Source organism: Oryzias latipes, chromosome 16, assembly GCF_053564925.1.
Source record: "Oryzias latipes strain Hd-rR chromosome 16, Olatipes_Hd-rR_3.1".
Classification (NCBI taxonomy): Eukaryota; Metazoa; Chordata; class Actinopteri; order Beloniformes; family Adrianichthyidae; genus Oryzias; species Oryzias latipes.
In genome coordinates this window covers 9,483,932-9,501,456 of record NC_136252.1, presented here as the reverse complement: position 1 = coordinate 9,501,456, position 17,525 = coordinate 9,483,932, and the positions used below count along the sequence as shown (strand labels likewise).

The following is a 17,525-nucleotide window of genomic DNA, read 5'->3' as shown; positions in this document are numbered from 1 at the left end:
CCTGTTACAATGAGCAGATGTTAGCAGTGTTTCTGTTCAGACTTTGTGTGTGTTTAAACCAAGGCTGATTTTGCAGAGGAGAGGTGAAATGGCATGGTTTTTGCAGCAGGTGGGTGTGTCTAGTCAGCAGGTGTGTTAATCAGGAGGACACAATGGCAAGCCTGTAGCTTTAAGCAGGAAAACCTTGAGATTGAGTGGCCAAGAGGCTTTGCTGGACACTGGCAAGTGCTTACGGCCACACCACTCTGGACCCGCCCGATCTCGTCCGATCTCGGAAGCCAAACAGGGTTGGGCCTGGTTAGTACCTGGATGGGAGACCGCTTGGGAATACCAGGTGCTGTAAGTTTTCCATCTTTTCCTCCCAACCAGCAGAGGGTGTTCTTCCAAAATCTGCTTCAAAGTTCACCTAAGGTTTTTTTTTTTTTTTTTTTAATAAACAACTTTTGCCTCATGTAAAGTAATCAGGTAGCTTCAGAGCAATCAGAATCAAGGTGTCAATGCATAACCTTTAGCCTAATTACACCCACCTGTTACAATGAGCAGATGTTAGCAGTGTTTCTGTTCAGACTTTGTGTGTGTTTAAACCAAGGCTGATTTTGCAGAGGAGAGGTGAAATGGCATGGTTTTTGCAGCAGGTGGGTGTGTCTAGTCAGCAGGTGTGTTAATCAGGAGGACACAATGGCAAGCCTGTAGCTTTAAGCAGGAAAACCTTGAGATTGAGTGGCCAAGAGGCTTTGCTGGACACTGGCAAGTGCTTACGGCCACACCACTCTGGACCCGCCCGATCTCGTCCGATCTCGGAAGCCAAACAGGGTTGGGCCTGGTTAGTACCTGGATGGGAGACCGCTTGGGAATACCAGGTGCTGTAAGTTTTCCATCTTTTCCTCCCAACCAGCAGAGGGTGTTCTTCCAAAATCTGCTTCAAAGTTCACCTAAGGTTTTTTTTTTTTTTTTTTTAATAAACAACTTTTGCCTCATGTAAAGTAATCAGGTAGCTTCAGAGCAATCAGAATCAAGGTGTCAATGCATAACCTTTAGCCTAATTACACCCACCTGTTACAATGAGCAGATGTTAGCAGTGTTTCTGTTCAGACTTTGTGTGTGTTTAAACCAAGGCTGATTTTGCAGAGGAGAGGTGAAATGGCATGGTTTTTGCAGCAGGTGGGTGTGTCTAGTCAGCAGGTGTGTTAATCAGGAGGACACAATGGCAAGCCTGTAGCTTTAAGCAGGAAAACCTTGAGATTGAGTGGCCAAGAGGCTTTGCTGGACACTGGCAAGTGCTTACGGCCACACCACTCTGGACCCGCCCGATCTCGTCCGATCTCGGAAGCCAAACAGGGTTGGGCCTGGTTAGTACCTGGATGGGAGACCGCTTGGGAATACCAGGTGCTGTAAGTTTTCCATCTTTTCCTCCCAACCAGCAGAGGGTGTTCTTCCAAAATCTGCTTCAAAGTTCACCTAAGGTTTTTTTTTTTTTTTTTTTTAATAAACAACTTTTGCCTCATGTAAAGTAATCAGGTAGCTTCAGAGCAATCAGAATCAAGGTGTCAATGCATAACCTTTAGCCTAATTACACCCACCTGTTACAATGAGCAGATGTTAGCAGTGTTTCTGTTCAGACTTTGTGTGTGTTTAAACCAAGGCTGATTTTGCAGAGGAGAGGTGAAATGGCATGGTTTTTGCAGCAGGTGGGTGTGTCTAGTCAGCAGGTGTGTTAATCAGGAGGACACAATGGCAAGCCTGTAGCTTTAAGCAGGAAAACCTTGAGATTGAGTGGCCAAGAGGCTTTGCTGGACACTGGCAAGTGCTTACGGCCACACCACTCTGGACCCGCCCGATCTCGTCCGATCTCGGAAGCCAAACAGGGTTGGGCCTGGTTAGTACCTGGATGGGAGACCGCTTGGGAATACCAGGTGCTGTAAGTTTTCCATCTTTTCCTCCCAACCAGCAGAGGGTGTTCTTCCAAAATCTGCTTCAAAGTTCACCTAAGGTTTTTTCCTTTTTCTTTTTCTTTTTTTTTTTTTTTTTTTTAATAAACAACTTTTGCCTCATGTAAAGTAATCAGGTAGCTTCAGAGCAATCAGAATCAAGGTGTCAATGCATAACCTTTAGCCTAATTACACCCACCTGTTACAATGAGCAGATGTTAGCAGTGTTTCTGTTCAGACTTTGTGTGTGTTTAAACCAAGGCTGATTTTGCAGAGGAGAGGTGAAATGGCATGGTTTTTGCAGCAGGTGGGTGTGTCTAGTCAGCAGGTGTGTTAATCAGGAGGACACAATGGCAAGCCTGTAGCTTTAAGCAGGAAAACCTTGAGATTGAGTGGCCAAGAGGCTTTGCTGGACACTGGCAAGTGCTTACGGCCACACCACTCTGGACCCGCCCGATCTCGTCCGATCTCGGAAGCCAAACAGGGTTGGGCCTGGTTAGTACCTGGATGGGAGACCGCTTGGGAATACCAGGTGCTGTAAGTTTTCCATCTTTTCCTCCCAACCAGCAGAGGGTGTTCTTCCAAAATCTGCTTCAAAGTTCACTTAAGGTTTTTTTTTTTTTTTTTTTAATAAACAACTTTTGCCTCATGTAAAGTAATCAGGTAGCTTCAGAGCAATCAGAATCAAGGTGTCAATGCATAACCTTTAGCCTAATTACACCCACCTGTTACAATGAGCAGATGTTAGCAGTGTTTCTGTTCAGACTTTGTGTGTGTTTAAACCAAGGCTGATTTTGCAGAGGAGAGGTGAAATGGCATGGTTTTTGCAGCAGGTGGGTGTGTCTAGTCAGCAGGTGTGTTAATCAGGAGGACACAATGGCAAGCCTGTAGCTTTAAGCAGGAAAACCTTGAGATTGAGTGGCCAAGAGGCTTTGCTGGACACTGGCAAGTGCTTACGGCCACACCACTCTGGACCCGCCCGATCTCGTCCGATCTCGGAAGCCAAACAGGGTTGGGCCTGGTTAGTACCTGGATGGGAGACCGCTTGGGAATACCAGGTGCTGTAAGTTTTCCATCTTTTCCTCCCAACCAGCAGAGGGTGTTCTTCCAAAATCTGCTTCAAAGTTCACCTAAGGTTTTTTTTTTTTTTTTTTTAATAAACAACTTTTGCCTCATGTAAAGTAATCAGGTAGCTTCAGAGCAATCAGAATCAAGGTGTCAATGCATAACCTTTAGCCTAATTACACCCACCTGTTACAATGAGCAGATGTTAGCAGTGTTTCTGTTCAGACTTTGTGTGTGTTTAAACCAAGGCTGATTTTGCAGAGGAGAGGTGAAATGGCATGGTTTTTGCAGCAGGTGGGTGTGTCTAGTCAGCAGGTGTGTTAATCAGGAGGACACAATGGCAAGCCTGTAGCTTTAAGCAGGAAAACCTTGAGATTGAGTGGCCAAGAGGCTTTGCTGGACACTGGCAAGTGCTTACGGCCACACCACTCTGGACCCGCCCGATCTCGTCCGATCTCGGAAGCCAAACAGGGTTGGGCCTGGTTAGTACCTGGATGGGAGACCGCTTGGGAATACCAGGTGCTGTAAGTTTTCCATCTTTTCCTCCCAACCAGCAGAGGGTGTTCTTCCAAAATCTGCTTCAAAGTTCACCTAAGGTTTGTTTTTTTTTTTTTTTAATAAACAACTTTTGCCTCATGTAAAGTAATCAGGTAGCTTCAGAGCAATCAGAATCAAGGTGTCAATGCATAACCTTTAGCCTAATTACACCCACCTGTTACAATGAGCAGATGTTAGCAGTGTTTCTGTTCAGACTTTGTGTGTGTTTAAACCAAGGCTGATTTTGCAGAGGAGAGGTGAAATGGCATGGTTTTTGCAGCAGGTGGGTGTGTCTAGTCAGCAGGTGTGTTAATCAGGAGGACACAATGGCAAGCCTGTAGCTTTAAGCAGGAAAACCTTGAGATTGAGTGGCCAAGAGGCTTTGCTGGACACTGGCAAGTGCTTACGGCCACACCACTCTGGACCCGCCCGATCTCGTCCGATCTCGGAAGCCAAACAGGGTTGGGCCTGGTTAGTACCTGGATGGGAGACCGCTTGGGAATACCAGGTGCTGTAAGTTTTCCATCTTTTCCTCCCAACCAGCAGAGGGTGTTCTTCCAAAATCTGCTTCAAAGTTCACCTAAGGTTTTTTTTTTTTTTTTTTTTAATAAACAACTTTTGCCTCATGTAAAGTAATCAGGTAGCTTCAGAGCAATCAGAATCAAGGTGTCAATGCATAACCTTTAGCCTAATTACACCCACCTGTTACAATGAGCAGATGTTAGCAGTGTTTCTGTTCAGACTTTGTGTGTGTTTAAACCAAGGCTGATTTTGCAGAGGAGAGGTGAAATGGCATGGTTTTTGCAGCAGGTGGGTGTGTCTAGTCAGCAGGTGTGTTAATCAGGAGGACACAATGGCAAGCCTGTAGCTTTAAGCAGGAAAACCTTGAGATTGAGTGGCCAAGAGGCTTTGCTGGACACTGGCAAGTGCTTACGGCCACACCACTCTGGACCCGCCCGATCTCGTCCGATCTCGGAAGCCAAACAGGGTTGGGCCTGGTTAGTACCTGGATGGGAGACCGCTTGGGAATACCAGGTGCTGTAAGTTTTCCATCTTTTCCTCCCAACCAGCAGAGGGTGTTCTTCCAAAATCTGCTTCAAAGTTCACCTAAGGTTTGTTTTTTTTTTTTTTTAATAAACAACTTTTGCCTCATGTAAAGTAATCAGGTAGCTTCAGAGCAATCAGAATCAAGGTGTCAATGCATAACCTTTAGCCTAATTACACCCACCTGTTACAATGAGCAGATGTTAGCAGTGTTTCTGTTCAGACTTTGTGTGTGTTTAAACCAAGGCTGATTTTGCAGAGGAGAGGTGAAATGGCATGGTTTTTGCAGCAGGTGGGTGTGTCTAGTCAGCAGGTGTGTTAATCAGGAGGACACAATGGCAAGCCTGTAGCTTTAAGCAGGAAAACCTTGAGATTGAGTGGCCAAGAGGCTTTGCTGGACACTGGCAAGTGCTTACGGCCACACCACTCTGGACCCGCCCGATCTCGTCCGATCTCGGAAGCCAAACAGGGTTGGGCCTGGTTAGTACCTGGATGGGAGACCGCTTGGGAATACCAGGTGCTGTAAGTTTTCCATCTTTTCCTCCCAACCAGCAGAGGGTGTTCTTCCAAAATCTGCTTCAAAGTTCACCTAAGGTTTTTTTTTTTTTTTTTTTAATAAACAACTTTTGCCTCATGTAAAGTAATCAGGTAGCTTCAGAGCAATCAGAATCAAGGTGTCAATGCATAACCTTTAGCCTAATTACACCCACCTGTTACAATGAGCAGATGTTAGCAGTGTTTCTGTTCAGACTTTGTGTGTGTTTAAACCAAGGCTGATTTTGCAGAGGAGAGGTGAAATGGCATGGTTTTTGCAGCAGGTGGGTGTGTCTAGTCAGCAGGTGTGTTAATCAGGAGGACACAATGGCAAGCCTGTAGCTTTAAGCAGGAAAACCTTGAGATTGAGTGGCCAAGAGGCTTTGCTGGACACTGGCAAGTGCTTACGGCCACACCACTCTGGACCCGCCCGATCTCGTCCGATCTCGGAAGCCAAACAGGGTTGGGCCTGGTTAGTACCTGGATGGGAGACCGCTTGGGAATACCAGGTGCTGTAAGTTTTCCATCTTTTCCTCCCAACCAGCAGAGGGTGTTCTTCCAAAATCTGCTTCAAAGTTCACCTAAGGTTTTTTTTTTTTTTTTTTTAATAAACAACTTTTGCCTCATGTAAAGTAATCAGGTAGCTTCAGAGCAATCAGAATCAAGGTGTCAATGCATAACCTTTAGCCTAATTACACCCACCTGTTACAATGAGCAGATGTTAGCAGTGTTTCTGTTCAGACTTTGTGTGTGTTTAAACCAAGGCTGATTTTGCAGAGGAGAGGTGAAATGGCATGGTTTTTGCAGCAGGTGGGTGTGTCTAGTCAGCAGGTGTGTTAATCAGGAGGACACAATGGCAAGCCTGTAGCTTTAAGCAGGAAAACCTTGAGATTGAGTGGCCAAGAGGCTTTGCTGGACACTGGCAAGTGCTTACGGCCACACCACTCTGGACCCGCCCGATCTCGTCCGATCTCGGAAGCCAAACAGGGTTGGGCCTGGTTAGTACCTGGATGGGAGACCGCTTGGGAATACCAGGTGCTGTAAGTTTTCCATCTTTTCCTCCCAACCAGCAGAGGGTGTTCTTCCAAAATCTGCTTCAAAGTTCACCTAAGGTTTGTTTTTTTTTTTTTTTAATAAACAACTTTTGCCTCATGTAAAGTAATCAGGTAGCTTCAGAGCAATCAGAATCAAGGTGTCAATGCATAACCTTTAGCCTAATTACACCCACCTGTTACAATGAGCAGATGTTAGCAGTGTTTCTGTTCAGACTTTGTGTGTGTTTAAACCAAGGCTGATTTTGCAGAGGAGAGGTGAAATGGCATGGTTTTTGCAGCAGGTGGGTGTGTCTAGTCAGCAGGTGTGTTAATCAGGAGGACACAATGGCAAGCCTGTAGCTTTAAGCAGGAAAACCTTGAGATTGAGTGGCCAAGAGGCTTTGCTGGACACTGGCAAGTGCTTACGGCCACACCACTCTGGACCCGCCCGATCTCGTCCGATCTCGGAAGCCAAACAGGGTTGGGCCTGGTTAGTACCTGGATGGGAGACCGCTTGGGAATACCAGGTGCTGTAAGTTTTCCATCTTTTCCTCCCAACCAGCAGAGGGTGTTCTTCCAAAATCTGCTTCAAAGTTCACCTAAGGTTTTTTTTTTTTTTTTTTTAATAAACAACTTTTGCCTCATGTAAAGTAATCAGGTAGCTTCAGAGCAATCAGAATCAAGGTGTCAATGCATAACCTTTAGCCTAATTACACCCACCTGTTACAATGAGCAGATGTTAGCAGTGTTTCTGTTCAGACTTTGTGTGTGTTTAAACCAAGGCTGATTTTGCAGAGGAGAGGTGAAATGGCATGGTTTTTGCAGCAGGTGGGTGTGTCTAGTCAGCAGGTGTGTTAATCAGGAGGACACAATGGCAAGCCTGTAGCTTTAAGCAGGAAAACCTTGAGATTGAGTGGCCAAGAGGCTTTGCTGGACACTGGCAAGTGCTTACGGCCACACCACTCTGGACCCGCCCGATCTCGTCCGATCTCGGAAGCCAAACAGGGTTGGGCCTGGTTAGTACCTGGATGGGAGACCGCTTGGGAATACCAGGTGCTGTAAGTTTTCCATCTTTTCCTCCCAACCAGCAGAGGGTGTTCTTCCAAAATCTGCTTCAAAGTTCACCTAAGGTTTTTTTTTTTTTTTTTTTAATAAACAACTTTTGCCTCATGTAAAGTAATCAGGTAGCTTCAGAGCAATCAGAATCAAGGTGTCAATGCATAACCTTTAGCCTAATTACACCCACCTGTTACAATGAGCAGATGTTAGCAGTGTTTCTGTTCAGACTTTGTGTGTGTTTAAACCAAGGCTGATTTTGCAGAGGAGAGGTGAAATGGCATGGTTTTTGCAGCAGGTGGGTGTGTCTAGTCAGCAGGTGTGTTAATCAGGAGGACACAATGGCAAGCCTGTAGCTTTAAGCAGGAAAACCTTGAGATTGAGTGGCCAAGAGGCTTTGCTGGACACTGGCAAGTGCTTACGGCCACACCACTCTGGACCCGCCCGATCTCGTCCGATCTCGGAAGCCAAACAGGGTTGGGCCTGGTTAGTACCTGGATGGGAGACCGCTTGGGAATACCAGGTGCTGTAAGTTTTCCATCTTTTCCTCCCAACCAGCAGAGGGTGTTCTTCCAAAATCTGCTTCAAAGTTCACCTAAGGTTTTTTTTTTTTTTTTTTTAATAAACAACTTTTGCCTCATGTAAAGTAATCAGGTAGCTTCAGAGCAATCAGAATCAAGGTGTCAATGCATAACCTTTAGCCTAATTACACCCACCTGTTACAATGAGCAGATGTTAGCAGTGTTTCTGTTCAGACTTTGTGTGTGTTTAAACCAAGGCTGATTTTGCAGAGGAGAGGTGAAATGGCATGGTTTTTGCAGCAGGTGGGTGTGTCTAGTCAGCAGGTGTGTTAATCAGGAGGACACAATGGCAAGCCTGTAGCTTTAAGCAGGAAAACCTTGAGATTGAGTGGCCAAGAGGCTTTGCTGGACACTGGCAAGTGCTTACGGCCACACCACTCTGGACCCGCCCGATCTCGTCCGATCTCGGAAGCCAAACAGGGTTGGGCCTGGTTAGTACCTGGATGGGAGACCGCTTGGGAATACCAGGTGCTGTAAGTTTTCCATCTTTTCCTCCCAACCAGCAGAGGGTGTTCTTCCAAAATCTGCTTCAAAGTTCACCTAAGGTTTTTTTTTTTTTTTTTTTAATAAACAACTTTTGCCTCATGTAAAGTAATCAGGTAGCTTCAGAGCAATCAGAATCAAGGTGTCAATGCATAACCTTTAGCCTAATTACACCCACCTGTTACAATGAGCAGATGTTAGCAGTGTTTCTGTTCAGACTTTGTGTGTGTTTAAACCAAGGCTGATTTTGCAGAGGAGAGGTGAAATGGCATGGTTTTTGCAGCAGGTGGGTGTGTCTAGTCAGCAGGTGTGTTAATCAGGAGGACACAATGGCAAGCCTGTAGCTTTAAGCAGGAAAACCTTGAGATTGAGTGGCCAAGAGGCTTTGCTGGACACTGGCAAGTGCTTACGGCCACACCACTCTGGACCCGCCCGATCTCGTCCGATCTCGGAAGCCAAACAGGGTTGGGCCTGGTTAGTACCTGGATGGGAGACCGCTTGGGAATACCAGGTGCTGTAAGTTTTCCATCTTTTCCTCCCAACCAGCAGAGGGTGTTCTTCCAAAATCTGCTTCAAAGTTCACCTAAGGTTTTTTTTTTTTTTTTTTTAATAAACAACTTTTGCCTCATGTAAAGTAATCAGGTAGCTTCAGAGCAATCAGAATCAAGGTGTCAATGCATAACCTTTAGCCTAATTACACCCACCTGTTACAATGAGCAGATGTTAGCAGTGTTTCTGTTCAGACTTTGTGTGTGTTTAAACCAAGGCTGATTTTGCAGAGGAGAGGTGAAATGGCATGGTTTTTGCAGCAGGTGGGTGTGTCTAGTCAGCAGGTGTGTTAATCAGGAGGACACAATGGCAAGCCTGTAGCTTTAAGCAGGAAAACCTTGAGATTGAGTGGCCAAGAGGCTTTGCTGGACACTGGCAAGTGCTTACGGCCACACCACTCTGGACCCGCCCGATCTCGTCCGATCTCGGAAGCCAAACAGGGTTGGGCCTGGTTAGTACCTGGATGGGAGACCGCTTGGGAATACCAGGTGCTGTAAGTTTTCCATCTTTTCCTCCCAACCAGCAGAGGGTGTTCTTCCAAAATCTGCTTCAAAGTTCACCTAAGGTTTTTTTTTTTTTTTTTTTAATAAACAACTTTTGCCTCATGTAAAGTAATCAGGTAGCTTCAGAGCAATCAGAATCAAGGTGTCAATGCATAACCTTTAGCCTAATTACACCCACCTGTTACAATGAGCAGATGTTAGCAGTGTTTCTGTTCAGACTTTGTGTGTGTTTAAACCAAGGCTGATTTTGCAGAGGAGAGGTGAAATGGCATGGTTTTTGCAGCAGGTGGGTGTGTCTAGTCAGCAGGTGTGTTAATCAGGAGGACACAATGGCAAGCCTGTAGCTTTAAGCAGGAAAACCTTGAGATTGAGTGGCCAAGAGGCTTTGCTGGACACTGGCAAGTGCTTACGGCCACACCACTCTGGACCCGCCCGATCTCGTCCGATCTCGGAAGCCAAACAGGGTTGGGCCTGGTTAGTACCTGGATGGGAGACCGCTTGGGAATACCAGGTGCTGTAAGTTTTCCATCTTTTCCTCCCAACCAGCAGAGGGTGTTCTTCCAAAATCTGCTTCAAAGTTCACCTAAGGTTTTTTTTTTTTTTTTTTTAATAAACAACTTTTGCCTCATGTAAAGTAATCAGGTAGCTTCAGAGCAATCAGAATCAAGGTGTCAATGCATAACCTTTAGCCTAATTACACCCACCTGTTACAATGAGCAGATGTTAGCAGTGTTTCTGTTCAGACTTTGTGTGTGTTTAAACCAAGGCTGATTTTGCAGAGGAGAGGTGAAATGGCATGGTTTTTGCAGCAGGTGGGTGTGTCTAGTCAGCAGGTGTGTTAATCAGGAGGACACAATGGCAAGCCTGTAGCTTTAAGCAGGAAAACCTTGAGATTGAGTGGCCAAGAGGCTTTGCTGGACACTGGCAAGTGCTTACGGCCACACCACTCTGGACCCGCCCGATCTCGTCCGATCTCGGAAGCCAAACAGGGTTGGGCCTGGTTAGTACCTGGATGGGAGACCGCTTGGGAATACCAGGTGCTGTAAGTTTTCCATCTTTTCCTCCCAACCAGCAGAGGGTGTTCTTCCAAAATCTGCTTCAAAGTTCACCTAAGGTTTTTTTTTTTTTTTTTTTTAATAAACAACTTTTGCCTCATGTAAAGTAATCAGGTAGCTTCAGAGCAATCAGAATCAAGGTGTCAATGCATAACCTTTAGCCTAATTACACCCACCTGTTACAATGAGCAGATGTTAGCAGTGTTTCTGTTCAGACTTTGTGTGTGTTTAAACCAAGGCTGATTTTGCAGAGGAGAGGTGAAATGGCATGGTTTTTGCAGCAGGTGGGTGTGTCTAGTCAGCAGGTGTGTTAATCAGGAGGACACAATGGCAAGCCTGTAGCTTTAAGCAGGAAAACCTTGAGATTGAGTGGCCAAGAGGCTTTGCTGGACACTGGCAAGTGCTTACGGCCACACCACTCTGGACCCGCCCGATCTCGTCCGATCTCGGAAGCCAAACAGGGTTGGGCCTGGTTAGTACCTGGATGGGAGACCGCTTGGGAATACCAGGTGCTGTAAGTTTTCCATCTTTTCCTCCCAACCAGCAGAGGGTGTTCTTCCAAAATCTGCTTCAAAGTTCACCTAAGGTTTGTTTTTTTTTTTTTTTAATAAACAACTTTTGCCTCATGTAAAGTAATCAGGTAGCTTCAGAGCAATCAGAATCAAGGTGTCAATGCATAACCTTTAGCCTAATTACACCCACCTGTTACAATGAGCAGATGTTAGCAGTGTTTCTGTTCAGACTTTGTGTGTGTTTAAACCAAGGCTGATTTTGCAGAGGAGAGGTGAAATGGCATGGTTTTTGCAGCAGGTGGGTGTGTCTAGTCAGCAGGTGTGTTAATCAGGAGGACACAATGGCAAGCCTGTAGCTTTAAGCAGGAAAACCTTGAGATTGAGTGGCCAAGAGGCTTTGCTGGACACTGGCAAGTGCTTACGGCCACACCACTCTGGACCCGCCCGATCTCGTCCGATCTCGGAAGCCAAACAGGGTTGGGCCTGGTTAGTACCTGGATGGGAGACCGCTTGGGAATACCAGGTGCTGTAAGTTTTCCATCTTTTCCTCCCAACCAGCAGAGGGTGTTCTTCCAAAATCTGCTTCAAAGTTCACCTAAGGTTTTTTTTTTTTTTTTTTTAATAAACAACTTTTGCCTCATGTAAAGTAATCAGGTAGCTTCAGAGCAATCAGAATCAAGGTGTCAATGCATAACCTTTAGCCTAATTACACCCACCTGTTACAATGAGCAGATGTTAGCAGTGTTTCTGTTCAGACTTTGTGTGTGTTTAAACCAAGGCTGATTTTGCAGAGGAGAGGTGAAATGGCATGGTTTTTGCAGCAGGTGGGTGTGTCTAGTCAGCAGGTGTGTTAATCAGGAGGACACAATGGCAAGCCTGTAGCTTTAAGCAGGAAAACCTTGAGATTGAGTGGCCAAGAGGCTTTGCTGGACACTGGCAAGTGCTTACGGCCACACCACTCTGGACCCGCCCGATCTCGTCCGATCTCGGAAGCCAAACAGGGTTGGGCCTGGTTAGTACCTGGATGGGAGACCGCTTGGGAATACCAGGTGCTGTAAGTTTTCCATCTTTTCCTCCCAACCAGCAGAGGGTGTTCTTCCAAAATCTGCTTCAAAGTTCACCTAAGGTTTTTTTTTTTTTTTTTTTTAATAAACAACTTTTGCCTCATGTAAAGTAATCAGGTAGCTTCAGAGCAATCAGAATCAAGGTGTCAATGCATAACCTTTAGCCTAATTACACCCACCTGTTACAATGAGCAGATGTTAGCAGTGTTTCTGTTCAGACTTTGTGTGTGTTTAAACCAAGGCTGATTTTGCAGAGGAGAGGTGAAATGGCATGGTTTTTGCAGCAGGTGGGTGTGTCTAGTCAGCAGGTGTGTTAATCAGGAGGACACAATGGCAAGCCTGTAGCTTTAAGCAGGAAAACCTTGAGATTGAGTGGCCAAGAGGCTTTGCTGGACACTGGCAAGTGCTTACGGCCACACCACTCTGGACCCGCCCGATCTCGTCCGATCTCGGAAGCCAAACAGGGTTGGGCCTGGTTAGTACCTGGATGGGAGACCGCTTGGGAATACCAGGTGCTGTAAGTTTTCCATCTTTTCCTCCCAACCAGCAGAGGGTGTTCTTCCAAAATCTGCTTCAAAGTTCACCTAAGGTTTGTTTTTTTTTTTTTTTAATAAACAACTTTTGCCTCATGTAAAGTAATCAGGTAGCTTCAGAGCAATCAGAATCAAGGTGTCAATGCATAACCTTTAGCCTAATTACACCCACCTGTTACAATGAGCAGATGTTAGCAGTGTTTCTGTTCAGACTTTGTGTGTGTTTAAACCAAGGCTGATTTTGCAGAGGAGAGGTGAAATGGCATGGTTTTTGCAGCAGGTGGGTGTGTCTAGTCAGCAGGTGTGTTAATCAGGAGGACACAATGGCAAGCCTGTAGCTTTAAGCAGGAAAACCTTGAGATTGAGTGGCCAAGAGGCTTTGCTGGACACTGGCAAGTGCTTACGGCCACACCACTCTGGACCCGCCCGATCTCGTCCGATCTCGGAAGCCAAACAGGGTTGGGCCTGGTTAGTACCTGGATGGGAGACCGCTTGGGAATACCAGGTGCTGTAAGTTTTCCATCTTTTCCTCCCAACCAGCAGAGGGTGTTCTTCCAAAATCTGCTTCAAAGTTCACCTAAGGTTTTTTTTTTTTTTTTTTTAATAAACAACTTTTGCCTCATGTAAAGTAATCAGGTAGCTTCAGAGCAATCAGAATCAAGGTGTCAATGCATAACCTTTAGCCTAATTACACCCACCTGTTACAATGAGCAGATGTTAGCAGTGTTTCTGTTCAGACTTTGTGTGTGTTTAAACCAAGGCTGATTTTGCAGAGGAGAGGTGAAATGGCATGGTTTTTGCAGCAGGTGGGTGTGTCTAGTCAGCAGGTGTGTTAATCAGGAGGACACAATGGCAAGCCTGTAGCTTTAAGCAGGAAAACCTTGAGATTGAGTGGCCAAGAGGCTTTGCTGGACACTGGCAAGTGCTTACGGCCACACCACTCTGGACCCGCCCGATCTCGTCCGATCTCGGAAGCCAAACAGGGTTGGGCCTGGTTAGTACCTGGATGGGAGACCGCTTGGGAATACCAGGTGCTGTAAGTTTTCCATCTTTTCCTCCCAACCAGCAGAGGGTGTTCTTCCAAAATCTGCTTCAAAGTTCACCTAAGGTTTTTTTTTTTTTTTTTTTAATAAACAACTTTTGCCTCATGTAAAGTAATCAGGTAGCTTCAGAGCAATCAGAATCAAGGTGTCAATGCATAACCTTTAGCCTAATTACACCCACCTGTTACAATGAGCAGATGTTAGCAGTGTTTCTGTTCAGACTTTGTGTGTGTTTAAACCAAGGCTGATTTTGCAGAGGAGAGGTGAAATGGCATGGTTTTTGCAGCAGGTGGGTGTGTCTAGTCAGCAGGTGTGTTAATCAGGAGGACACAATGGCAAGCCTGTAGCTTTAAGCAGGAAAACCTTGAGATTGAGTGGCCAAGAGGCTTTGCTGGACACTGGCAAGTGCTTACGGCCACACCACTCTGGACCCGCCCGATCTCGTCCGATCTCGGAAGCCAAACAGGGTTGGGCCTGGTTAGTACCTGGATGGGAGACCGCTTGGGAATACCAGGTGCTGTAAGTTTTCCATCTTTTCCTCCCAACCAGCAGAGGGTGTTCTTCCAAAATCTGCTTCAAAGTTCACCTAAGGTTTTTTTTTTTTTTTTTTTAATAAACAACTTTTGCCTCATGTAAAGTAATCAGGTAGCTTCAGAGCAATCAGAATCAAGGTGTCAATGCATAACCTTTAGCCTAATTACACCCACCTGTTACAATGAGCAGATGTTAGCAGTGTTTCTGTTCAGACTTTGTGTGTGTTTAAACCAAGGCTGATTTTGCAGAGGAGAGGTGAAATGGCATGGTTTTTGCAGCAGGTGGGTGTGTCTAGTCAGCAGGTGTGTTAATCAGGAGGACACAATGGCAAGCCTGTAGCTTTAAGCAGGAAAACCTTGAGATTGAGTGGCCAAGAGGCTTTGCTGGACACTGGCAAGTGCTTACGGCCACACCACTCTGGACCCGCCCGATCTCGTCCGATCTCGGAAGCCAAACAGGGTTGGGCCTGGTTAGTACCTGGATGGGAGACCGCTTGGGAATACCAGGTGCTGTAAGTTTTCCATCTTTTCCTCCCAACCAGCAGAGGGTGTTCTTCCAAAATCTGCTTCAAAGTTCACCTAAGGTTTTTTTTTTTTTTTTTTTAATAAACAACTTTTGCCTCATGTAAAGTAATCAGGTAGCTTCAGAGCAATCAGAATCAAGGTGTCAATGCATAACCTTTAGCCTAATTACACCCACCTGTTACAATGAGCAGATGTTAGCAGTGTTTCTGTTCAGACTTTGTGTGTGTTTAAACCAAGGCTGATTTTGCAGAGGAGAGGTGAAATGGCATGGTTTTTGCAGCAGGTGGGTGTGTCTAGTCAGCAGGTGTGTTAATCAGGAGGACACAATGGCAAGCCTGTAGCTTTAAGCAGGAAAACCTTGAGATTGAGTGGCCAAGAGGCTTTGCTGGACACTGGCAAGTGCTTACGGCCACACCACTCTGGACCCGCCCGATCTCGTCCGATCTCGGAAGCCAAACAGGGTTGGGCCTGGTTAGTACCTGGATGGGAGACCGCTTGGGAATACCAGGTGCTGTAAGTTTTCCATCTTTTCCTCCCAACCAGCAGAGGGTGTTCTTCCAAAATCTGCTTCAAAGTTCACCTAAGGTTTTTTTTTTTTTTTTTTTTAATAAACAACTTTTGCCTCATGTAAAGTAATCAGGTAGCTTCAGAGCAATCAGAATCAAGGTGTCAATGCATAACCTTTAGCCTAATTACACCCACCTGTTACAATGAGCAGATGTTAGCAGTGTTTCTGTTCAGACTTTGTGTGTGTTTAAACCAAGGCTGATTTTGCAGAGGAGAGGTGAAATGGCATGGTTTTTGCAGCAGGTGGGTGTGTCTAGTCAGCAGGTGTGTTAATCAGGAGGACACAATGGCAAGCCTGTAGCTTTAAGCAGGAAAACCTTGAGATTGAGTGGCCAAGAGGCTTTGCTGGACACTGGCAAGTGCTTACGGCCACACCACTCTGGACCCGCCCGATCTCGTCCGATCTCGGAAGCCAAACAGGGTTGGGCCTGGTTAGTACCTGGATGGGAGACCGCTTGGGAATACCAGGTGCTGTAAGTTTTCCATCTTTTCCTCCCAACCAGCAGAGGGTGTTCTTCCAAAATCTGCTTCAAAGTTCACCTAAGGTTTTTTTTTTTTTTTTTTTAATAAACAACTTTTGCCTCATGTAAAGTAATCAGGTAGCTTCAGAGCAATCAGAATCAAGGTGTCAATGCATAACCTTTAGCCTAATTACACCCACCTGTTACAATGAGCAGATGTTAGCAGTGTTTCTGTTCAGACTTTGTGTGTGTTTAAACCAAGGCTGATTTTGCAGAGGAGAGGTGAAATGGCATGGTTTTTGCAGCAGGTGGGTGTGTCTAGTCAGCAGGTGTGTTAATCAGGAGGACACAATGGCAAGCCTGTAGCTTTAAGCAGGAAAACCTTGAGATTGAGTGGCCAAGAGGCTTTGCTGGACACTGGCAAGTGCTTACGGCCACACCACTCTGGACCCGCCCGATCTCGTCCGATCTCGGAAGCCAAACAGGGTTGGGCCTGGTTAGTACCTGGATGGGAGACCGCTTGGGAATACCAGGTGCTGTAAGTTTTCCATCTTTTCCTCCCAACCAGCAGAGGGTGTTCTTCCAAAATCTGCTTCAAAGTTCACCTAAGGTTTTTTTTTTTTTTTTTTTAATAAACAACTTTTGCCTCATGTAAAGTAATCAGGTAGCTTCAGAGCAATCAGAATCAAGGTGTCAATGCATAACCTTTAGCCTAATTACACCCACCTGTTACAATGAGCAGATGTTAGCAGTGTTTCTGTTCAGACTTTGTGTGTGTTTAAACCAAGGCTGATTTTGCAGAGGAGAGGTGAAATGGCATGGTTTTTGCAGCAGGTGGGTGTGTCTAGTCAGCAGGTGTGTTAATCAGGAGGACACAATGGCAAGCCTGTAGCTTTAAGCAGGAAAACCTTGAGATTGAGTGGCCAAGAGGCTTTGCTGGACACTGGCAAGTGCTTACGGCCACACCACTCTGGACCCGCCCGATCTCGTCCGATCTCGGAAGCCAAACAGGGTTGGGCCTGGTTAGTACCTGGATGGGAGACCGCTTGGGAATACCAGGTGCTGTAAGTTTTCCATCTTTTCCTCCCAACCAGCAGAGGGTGTTCTTCCAAAATCTGCTTCAAAGTTCACCTAAGGTTTTTTTTTTTTTTTTTTTTAATAAACAACTTTTGCCTCATGTAAAGTAATCAGGTAGCTTCAGAGCAATCAGAATCAAGGTGTCAATGCATAACCTTTAGCCTAATTACACCCACCTGTTACAATGAGCAGATGTTAGCAGTGTTTCTGTTCAGACTTTGTGTGTGTTTAAACCAAGGCTGATTTTGCAGAGGAGAGGTGAAATGGCATGGTTTTTGCAGCAGGTGGGTGTGTCTAGTCAGCAGGTGTGTTAATCAGGAGGACACAATGGCAAGCCTGTAGCTTTAAGCAGGAAAACCTTGAGATTGAGTGGCCAAGAGGCTTTGCTGGACACTGGCAAGTGCTTACGGCCACACCACTCTGGACCCGCCCGATCTCGTCCGATCTCGGAAGCCAAACAGGGTTGGGCCTGGTTAGTACCTGGATGGGAGACCGCTTGGGAATACCAGGTGCTGTAAGTTTTCCATCTTTTCCTCCCAACCAGCAGAGGGTGTTCTTCCAAAATCTGCTTCAAAGTTCACCTAAGGTTTTTTTTTTTTTTTTTTTAATAAACAACTTTTGCCTCATGTAAAGTAATCAGGTAGCTTCAGAGCAATCAGAATCAAGGTGTCAATGCATAACCTTTAGCCTAATTACACCCACCTGTTACAATGAGCAGATGTTAGCAGTGTTTCTGTTCAGACTTTGTGTGTGTTTAAACCAAGGCTGATTTTGCAGAGGAGAGGTGAAATGGCATGGTTTTTGCAGCAGGTGGGTGTGTCTAGTCAGCAGGTGTGTTAAT

General features: G+C 45.8%; 1 protein-coding gene and 33 non-coding genes across 34 annotated transcripts in view; all 34 read left to right on the top strand.

Annotated features, from left to right (window-relative positions):
- Positions 1 to 17,525, top strand: part of LOC144984559 (uncharacterized) — a 402,969-nt gene that overhangs the window by 59,791 nt on the left and 325,653 nt on the right. The gene's annotated exons all lie outside the window — the stretch shown is intronic.
- On the top strand, positions 228 to 346 carry LOC144985850 (5S ribosomal RNA). The gene has a single exon (XR_013649680.1). It is a non-coding gene; the product is annotated as a 5S ribosomal RNA (ribosomal RNA).
- On the top strand, positions 754 to 872 carry LOC144985849 (5S ribosomal RNA). Its single transcript, XR_013649679.1, has one exon. It is a non-coding gene; the product is annotated as a 5S ribosomal RNA (ribosomal RNA).
- LOC144985848 (5S ribosomal RNA) lies at positions 1,280 to 1,398 on the top strand. Its single transcript, XR_013649678.1, has one exon. It is a non-coding gene; the product is annotated as a 5S ribosomal RNA (ribosomal RNA).
- Positions 1,807 to 1,925, top strand: LOC144985847 (5S ribosomal RNA). The gene has a single exon (XR_013649677.1). It is a non-coding gene; the product is annotated as a 5S ribosomal RNA (ribosomal RNA).
- Positions 2,354 to 2,472, top strand: LOC144985846 (5S ribosomal RNA). The gene has a single exon (XR_013649676.1). It is a non-coding gene; the product is annotated as a 5S ribosomal RNA (ribosomal RNA).
- Positions 2,880 to 2,998, top strand: LOC144985845 (5S ribosomal RNA). The gene has a single exon (XR_013649675.1). It is a non-coding gene; the product is annotated as a 5S ribosomal RNA (ribosomal RNA).
- Positions 3,406 to 3,524, top strand: LOC144985844 (5S ribosomal RNA). The gene has a single exon (XR_013649674.1). It is a non-coding gene; the product is annotated as a 5S ribosomal RNA (ribosomal RNA).
- Positions 3,932 to 4,050, top strand: LOC144985843 (5S ribosomal RNA). The gene has a single exon (XR_013649673.1). It is a non-coding gene; the product is annotated as a 5S ribosomal RNA (ribosomal RNA).
- Positions 4,459 to 4,577, top strand: LOC144985842 (5S ribosomal RNA). The gene has a single exon (XR_013649672.1). It is a non-coding gene; the product is annotated as a 5S ribosomal RNA (ribosomal RNA).
- On the top strand, positions 4,985 to 5,103 carry LOC144985840 (5S ribosomal RNA). The gene has a single exon (XR_013649670.1). It is a non-coding gene; the product is annotated as a 5S ribosomal RNA (ribosomal RNA).
- Positions 5,511 to 5,629, top strand: LOC144985839 (5S ribosomal RNA). The gene has a single exon (XR_013649669.1). It is a non-coding gene; the product is annotated as a 5S ribosomal RNA (ribosomal RNA).
- LOC144985838 (5S ribosomal RNA) lies at positions 6,037 to 6,155 on the top strand. Its single transcript, XR_013649668.1, has one exon. It is a non-coding gene; the product is annotated as a 5S ribosomal RNA (ribosomal RNA).
- Positions 6,563 to 6,681, top strand: LOC144985837 (5S ribosomal RNA). The gene has a single exon (XR_013649667.1). It is a non-coding gene; the product is annotated as a 5S ribosomal RNA (ribosomal RNA).
- LOC144985836 (5S ribosomal RNA) lies at positions 7,089 to 7,207 on the top strand. The gene has a single exon (XR_013649666.1). It is a non-coding gene; the product is annotated as a 5S ribosomal RNA (ribosomal RNA).
- Positions 7,615 to 7,733, top strand: LOC144985835 (5S ribosomal RNA). The gene has a single exon (XR_013649665.1). It is a non-coding gene; the product is annotated as a 5S ribosomal RNA (ribosomal RNA).
- On the top strand, positions 8,141 to 8,259 carry LOC144985834 (5S ribosomal RNA). Its single transcript, XR_013649664.1, has one exon. It is a non-coding gene; the product is annotated as a 5S ribosomal RNA (ribosomal RNA).
- Positions 8,667 to 8,785, top strand: LOC144985833 (5S ribosomal RNA). Its single transcript, XR_013649663.1, has one exon. It is a non-coding gene; the product is annotated as a 5S ribosomal RNA (ribosomal RNA).
- LOC144985832 (5S ribosomal RNA) lies at positions 9,193 to 9,311 on the top strand. The gene has a single exon (XR_013649662.1). It is a non-coding gene; the product is annotated as a 5S ribosomal RNA (ribosomal RNA).
- LOC144985831 (5S ribosomal RNA) lies at positions 9,719 to 9,837 on the top strand. Its single transcript, XR_013649661.1, has one exon. It is a non-coding gene; the product is annotated as a 5S ribosomal RNA (ribosomal RNA).
- LOC144985829 (5S ribosomal RNA) lies at positions 10,245 to 10,363 on the top strand. The gene has a single exon (XR_013649659.1). It is a non-coding gene; the product is annotated as a 5S ribosomal RNA (ribosomal RNA).
- On the top strand, positions 10,772 to 10,890 carry LOC144985828 (5S ribosomal RNA). Its single transcript, XR_013649658.1, has one exon. It is a non-coding gene; the product is annotated as a 5S ribosomal RNA (ribosomal RNA).
- Positions 11,298 to 11,416, top strand: LOC144985827 (5S ribosomal RNA). Its single transcript, XR_013649657.1, has one exon. It is a non-coding gene; the product is annotated as a 5S ribosomal RNA (ribosomal RNA).
- On the top strand, positions 11,824 to 11,942 carry LOC144985826 (5S ribosomal RNA). Its single transcript, XR_013649656.1, has one exon. It is a non-coding gene; the product is annotated as a 5S ribosomal RNA (ribosomal RNA).
- Positions 12,351 to 12,469, top strand: LOC144985825 (5S ribosomal RNA). The gene has a single exon (XR_013649655.1). It is a non-coding gene; the product is annotated as a 5S ribosomal RNA (ribosomal RNA).
- LOC144985823 (5S ribosomal RNA) lies at positions 12,877 to 12,995 on the top strand. Its single transcript, XR_013649653.1, has one exon. It is a non-coding gene; the product is annotated as a 5S ribosomal RNA (ribosomal RNA).
- Positions 13,403 to 13,521, top strand: LOC144985822 (5S ribosomal RNA). The gene has a single exon (XR_013649652.1). It is a non-coding gene; the product is annotated as a 5S ribosomal RNA (ribosomal RNA).
- On the top strand, positions 13,929 to 14,047 carry LOC144985821 (5S ribosomal RNA). The gene has a single exon (XR_013649651.1). It is a non-coding gene; the product is annotated as a 5S ribosomal RNA (ribosomal RNA).
- LOC144985820 (5S ribosomal RNA) lies at positions 14,455 to 14,573 on the top strand. Its single transcript, XR_013649650.1, has one exon. It is a non-coding gene; the product is annotated as a 5S ribosomal RNA (ribosomal RNA).
- LOC144985819 (5S ribosomal RNA) lies at positions 14,981 to 15,099 on the top strand. Its single transcript, XR_013649649.1, has one exon. It is a non-coding gene; the product is annotated as a 5S ribosomal RNA (ribosomal RNA).
- Positions 15,508 to 15,626, top strand: LOC144985817 (5S ribosomal RNA). Its single transcript, XR_013649647.1, has one exon. It is a non-coding gene; the product is annotated as a 5S ribosomal RNA (ribosomal RNA).
- Positions 16,034 to 16,152, top strand: LOC144985816 (5S ribosomal RNA). The gene has a single exon (XR_013649646.1). It is a non-coding gene; the product is annotated as a 5S ribosomal RNA (ribosomal RNA).
- LOC144985815 (5S ribosomal RNA) lies at positions 16,560 to 16,678 on the top strand. Its single transcript, XR_013649645.1, has one exon. It is a non-coding gene; the product is annotated as a 5S ribosomal RNA (ribosomal RNA).
- Positions 17,087 to 17,205, top strand: LOC144985814 (5S ribosomal RNA). Its single transcript, XR_013649644.1, has one exon. It is a non-coding gene; the product is annotated as a 5S ribosomal RNA (ribosomal RNA).